A 6,000-nucleotide genomic window follows, 5' to 3' on the forward strand; every position below is an offset into this window, starting at 1 on the left:
ACAGCTGCAGCCCCTGCCTGCCACCACTGGGCTGGATGCAGCAGAGAAAAGCACTGTCTTTGCGAAGGGGGAAGCAAGAATGGGAGATAGCTTGGAAGAACACATGCAAGTTATGAATATGCAGTGGAGATTTATCCCCAGAGCCTTTCCAACGGGATGACCTCCAGGTGAGCAGCAGGAAGAAGATGCCAATAGAGTTGTCAGCAAGAAACTTTTGCTAACATCTGTGGCAAGGTCTGTGACTGCCATAGAGCTGGCAGGGACTGAGGTACTCCCCATCAGCCCGCTTTCCCTGTAAGTGTGCTGGCCATTTGTCTGAAAAGCTGCGAAGAGAAAAAAGAGAGGTGCAAAGAACTAAGTGATGCCCCGTACAACTATAGTATCAGCTCACCCTGGTCTCCTTTGCACATCGGCATGGCTGATGGGGAGCTCAGGGCAGGACTGCACATCCAAGAGCCTTTAAGTTAAGGCTATAGACCAAAAAATGCCTGAAGGCTAACCTGCTGCCAAATGCAGGTGCTGACTGTGAATGTTAGGGCTAAAGTTGCTGCTTTAGAGTAGATTCTGACCTATTCCCTCCCTTATAGTGCAGCAGCAGGAGAGCTGCCTAGTGCAGCCCAGCCTTTCAAATGTTGGTGCCTGAAAGCAGGTTCCAAAATATGTGTGGAGCAACCCTTTTCAGAAGCTCAGCGCATGTGGATGAATAACATCAGATGTCCTCTGAGCTATTGAAAACATTTTCCAGCTGCATAACTCTGGGGTTTGGAGCCAAATTTGAGGTGAGGAGGATAGAAGAGTTTGGTTTCACTTGTTAGCAAGTGCTCCAGTTCATACCCAGTGGAGAAAAGGGACTAGCAAAATTAAGGACAGCTACAGCAGAAGACAATAGAGACAGAAAATTGGTCTGTTAGCAGATTTCCACCCATTCTTTTTGTAAGCCCATAAATAAATATGTCTCTAATGCCACTGTTTGTTTTTATTCTTCCTGAAAATGCTCCTCCTATTATTTTTACCTCATCCCTTGGCTCTCTTTGTAATCCCTCTAGTACATTCTTTTCTTAAAGGAAATCTAGTCTGAACTGAAGAAAGCTCATGCTCCACAGCCACGCAGTAAGACATTCAACACACCTCTGTTAGGGCCTGGAGTACAGCGGGTTATGGCATGCGGCTATTGGTTGTGCCGCTGACTGAATGGAAACAGGAATGACTATAGGACTGTGCTTCCTTCTGTCCATCAGGCGTGTCTTACTATCGGGAATGGTAGACAAACAGGTACTAGGAAATGTTCTTTTTTCTCAGTGACCATTTAAAATTGAGCAGTCTTTTCTTCCTGTATAATTCTTAGTTTATATTCACCTGCATTCAGGGCCAAGGGGATGTTTGGGGATGCTGAGCTTTATACGCTGTTGGGCTTTGCCATATAGCCTGAATAGACCCCATGTGCTGCTGAGTGGACAAACCTGGATGATGGAAGCAGTGGCTGTAAGAAGAGGTAGACTATGAGTGTGCAAGGCTGTACACAGATGAGTGCTGCCCCCAGATCAGCTAATGATCTCGGATGTTCCCATCAGAGACAGCCTCTCGCTCCATGTGTCTCTGGGAGCTGGCTTTATGAACCAAAACCAGCCCAGGATCTTTGCCTGCAGTTCCAAAATAGTCCCTTTCTTGCCTCTCTCCTTCCAGCTCCCTCCCTATAACCAGCACCTCCCCAGCACCAGCAGGATGGTGGAACTCCCAAGGGTGTGGCGGTGGCAGGGAAATCCCAGACATCTGGAGACTATCTATTGCAGGGGAGGAGGATGAATGCCCACCTTCCCATGAGAACCCAGGAGCTGTGAGCAGAGGAACCACCCAGCCTGTCTAGGGACAAGACTACTGTCTTCCAAGTCCCTTCAACATTCAAGCAAATGTTGCTCAAGGACCCCAGTGGGCTGGCTTTTACAAGACATCCTCATGATGTTCTTCAGGCATCAACAGAAACCTGTCATTTGGCCTAAACGAGAATAAAGGAATTTGAACCTCCCAAGCCTTTAACCTTCTTAGTCCTGGCTGGTCAATGTACCAACAGGTACTGACTGGTATTTGAACTCTCATTTCTTTACAGGGAGTTTCACTGGCAGGGAGGAGACATCGTCATGGCAGAGGACTCGTGGGGGTCCATGGTGGCATTCTGAACTTGGTGTTTTCTGAGTTATTCTCATGCGAACAAACTCCCAGAGGAGAAGGTGACACAAAATCAATTGCACAGATCAATACCTGTACTGATGTATTTCCTGGTGACAGGCCAGATGGCCAGTTGAAGGTAAACAAAATCTGAACAAAGTCTGGGCACAGCAAGAGGTTCCAGATGGGAACCAGAAGTTCAGAGCTCATCAGAACCATCTCCATGCACACATTACAGGCACCAACCAAACACTAATAAATGATTAACAGAGCTGTTGTACATTAGCCTCAGCTTTTGGTTCCCTCTCACTATTTCTGGATAATTAAAAAAAAAAAAAAAAAAAAAAAAAAAAAAAGCAGATGATAGGGAATTCTGCATTTGGATAAATTAATTAGATATTCAGCTCTCTGTGGACCTCATACAATCCTAAGAACCCTGTTTGCCCTCCCCAAATGCCTCAGACCACAGATTAGCCGTTTCAGTTGAAGGCTGCTCGAAGGCAGCTCCCTTTGGAGTCCATCCAAAGTCTTAAGCATCCAACTCTTCCATGAGGCCCTAGAGTAATGCAGCAACCCCCTTCTTCCTTCTGTGAACTGAATGATCTTTATCTTCAGTCAGTTCTTTAAACAATGGGAGAGAAGAGACCTGGGGATGGAATCTTTTGCTTATAATGAAGAGCTGATACAAGAAAATCACGTGGGTTTATTGCCTCCTTCAGACCCTCCTCCCACATTTCCACTTTCCTTCACTACAGCACTGTAATACCAGAAATATCCTTTCTTTCTGGGGTACCACTCGCTCTTTTGCACTCAATGGTACAGTCACACTGCAAGGCCTGTGATGGGCTGAAGGGGAGGAAGGCTCATCCCTTGGACACCCTCCATCTGTTTTGTCAGGCACCAGCCCTAGCTTTCAGTAATGGCCTGAAACGGATGGGACTCTGATATCCAGCTATGACTGGGTATAGCACAAGTGGGCAGACATATCTGGAGCTGAAATCAGTCTTGCTCCTCCTATTCCAGCTGGGGTCTTCATAGCCTCCCCTTGAACATGGGCATCTAGATCTAGAGAAGAGCACTGGTCTAGGCCCCTAGGAGCAAGAGTGAGGAGGGCACCAGAGGGGACTGTCCCCTGGGAGCCCTGCAGAGCACAGCAGGTCTGCACCAGACAGCTTCCTTCTCATTCTCTGACCTTCAGTTCCCCCATTCAATAATTTTATTCATTATACAACAGCAGGATTAGACAGTGCCTGCTGGTTGGCACGCTCCGATGGGCATTAATACCTGCTGGCACAGAAGCAGGCACATGCCAGTACTCCTGCGTGCTAATGAAAAGGCACCATTTCCACTTCCATTTCAGCACACACTGAGGTTTCCTGAGAGCCAGCATCGATCGTTGTGTCCAGGAGAACATGTGCTGCCTTACATCTCCAGGAGTCCTGCTGCTTAGGGCAATGGCTGCCATCAGAGAGCTGGATGACGTCAAACTGGACCCTTACTAAATTATCATGGGGCCAGGGCTTGTCAGCACTGTGTCACTCAATGGAGACTTCCAGTGGCATGTTGTCTTCATGTACACTGGGGCTATCCCGGCATCCCTTGGTGAATAGAGTGAAAAGCTGCACCAAGGCAGGCTCGATGGTGCAGCTACTCACTACTTTTGGGTTCCCACTGGGATGTTTGCTTTAAAATTCCACGCTTTGCTTTTCCCCAAGTTCTGCAAAAGCTTCTTTGTCAAAAGAGGCTGGAGCAGTTCACCTGCCACGCTCTAGGAACTCCCCTATCACCATGACTCCTTTTGGGTCCTCTGCCATCCTGTTGAACCCTCGAGAGGTGATGGTGATGGAGAGCTGAGAGAAGTGGGAGGTAGGATTTCCTTGGCCGACTTGTATATAGCCCTGCCACAGTGCCCTCACCCAGAGGAACTGGCCTTGGGGACTAACCTCCAGGCAGAGCAGTGAGTAATGTTTGACTTGGAAGGAGGGCAGATGGAAGGAGCTGTCACAGAAATGTTGAACAAGCTACAGAAGAGAGATATCCTGAACTCCCAGTTCTACAACCCAACAGCAAGAAGACACCCCACAATGCTGCACGTGAGCTTACTGTTGTCTTATCAGATTAGCTGGAACTCACTGTCTCAGGGTGCTACAGGGCACAAGAGCTAAGCGAGATTTATTTTTTTAAGAAACAGATAGTATTTATAATGGTCTCCAAATTTTGTGTTGGAATAGTAACTATCTAAAACATGTCAGACTTCCAAAAGAAAAATGTTCTTTATTGCTTCTGATAAAAAGATTCCAAGGCCACGGTGCTGAGAAGGAATTTGCCCTCAAGCTTGCTTAGTCCAGAACCAACCACTGCAGAGTATCTTGCAAGATTTCTCTGGAGGAACTGATAATAATCACATTTTGACTCAGAATGGATGTCAGAGCTTTGGAGCCATTAGGCTGATTCAGACGTCTGCTATGACCAGAATGGACAGCATGTGTCCACCTGATCCATGAATATTTATATTTGTGACCTAGCTGTGATGTGTGGGGAAATAAAACCTTTGAAAGAGTGGGGTACTAAGTGCAGAAATGGCCATGGTAGGTACTAGCACGGAGGGATTCGTATCCTGCAGGTGACAGATCTGATGTTGTATGGGAAACCAAATTTAAAGCAATGCTCCAGGACTATTAGCAGCATCCTGGCACTGCTGCAGTTCAGTGTGCCACACAGCAGGTCATTTGAAGCTTTTGTGAGTAGGACCATCCACACACACATGCTTGGTGATGACCTCCCACCCCCAGAGGGTTTGAGGGCATGAAGACTTGCTGCCCAGCTCTTTGGGTGTGGGAACTTTGTTTCTGTTCCACACATGCAGCTCTGCAATTCAGGCCCTGCAAACAATAGTTTGGACACTCCAAGAGCAGTGAGCAGGCAAGGGGTGTGACTGGAGCGGCTCTATTCCCAGAAGCCAGGCCAATTCTCTGATGGGAGCTCAACCAGCATCTCTGCTCAGTGTCCAGGAAAGTGGTTTTGGCAGCCTTTCTGTAGATGGTTCCAGTTCAGGAGAAACTGCTGGTAGATTTGGGACAGGCAGCATGCAGATCGCAGCTGCATGCAGCCAACAGCACAGAAAACCTTCGCCAGAGACACTCGTCCAGCATGCTTGATTTTGACTTTTTATTCACTGTATTGCATTGTTCTTGGGTGTCAACACCTTTCACTCCCCTCTGCCCGAGCAGCCCTTTATTACCAAACCATGCCACAACTCCTCTCTACCCAAACTTTTCTTTGCTTCCATACTCCTTCCCCCACAAAAGGATTCCTCTTTCTCCTCTGCTTCAGACTCATATGTCCCCGAGAAAACACCCTAATCAGAGTGTTTCCTAAGTACAGTGAATATAGGAAATCGTTCTGTTTAAACAAAAAGGCCTGCTACTAACCTGCATGAGACAAACATCCTCTCCTTAAATTCTTTGGGACAGGCACCATTTCATCCTACCTCTCAGAGAGATCCCCAGCACAAAGCCTCTGTGTGCAGCTCAGTTGCAGTTAACAAACAGGAACTATGAACTGAGCTTGCAAGGGGTGAAATGGTAAAACTGACCTTACTGGAATAAGTTCATTCCCCTTTGCAATTATCTGGTGACAGACTTCACCTCAGGCTGAATAAATATAGTAATTCAGTTTCCAGAGCTCCAGTTACTATTTCATAAATGGTGCTCAGTTGTGACTTGGCCCAGCTTCAAACAGGGATGGGTAGGTTAGCTCTGATTGATTTGTTCTTTAAGTAAAAATTAGAGCTGGTACAATGCCAGGATAGCAGTCCCCATGTAGGGAATGATGTCT

General features: G+C 47.1%; 1 long non-coding RNA gene across 3 annotated transcripts in view; it reads right to left on the minus strand.

Moving 5' to 3' along the window:
* The window catches only part of LOC121096300, a 59,042-nt gene extending 53,334 nt beyond the window's left edge, over positions 1-5,708 (minus strand). The window contains exon 1 of one of the 3 annotated variants that reach the window (XR_005830443.1): positions 5,654-5,708. This is a non-coding gene — a long non-coding RNA (uncharacterized LOC121096300). Of the gene's footprint in view, positions 1-5,594 lie in introns of all 3 variants that reach the window. The other 2 variants (XR_005830444.1, XR_005830442.1) reach the window with 2 other exon arrangements.
* Between the last annotated feature and the right edge of the window lie 292 nt (positions 5,709-6,000).

Source organism: Falco naumanni, chromosome 12 (assembly GCF_017639655.2).
Source record: "Falco naumanni isolate bFalNau1 chromosome 12, bFalNau1.pat, whole genome shotgun sequence".
Classification (NCBI taxonomy): Eukaryota; Metazoa; Chordata; class Aves; order Falconiformes; family Falconidae; genus Falco; species Falco naumanni.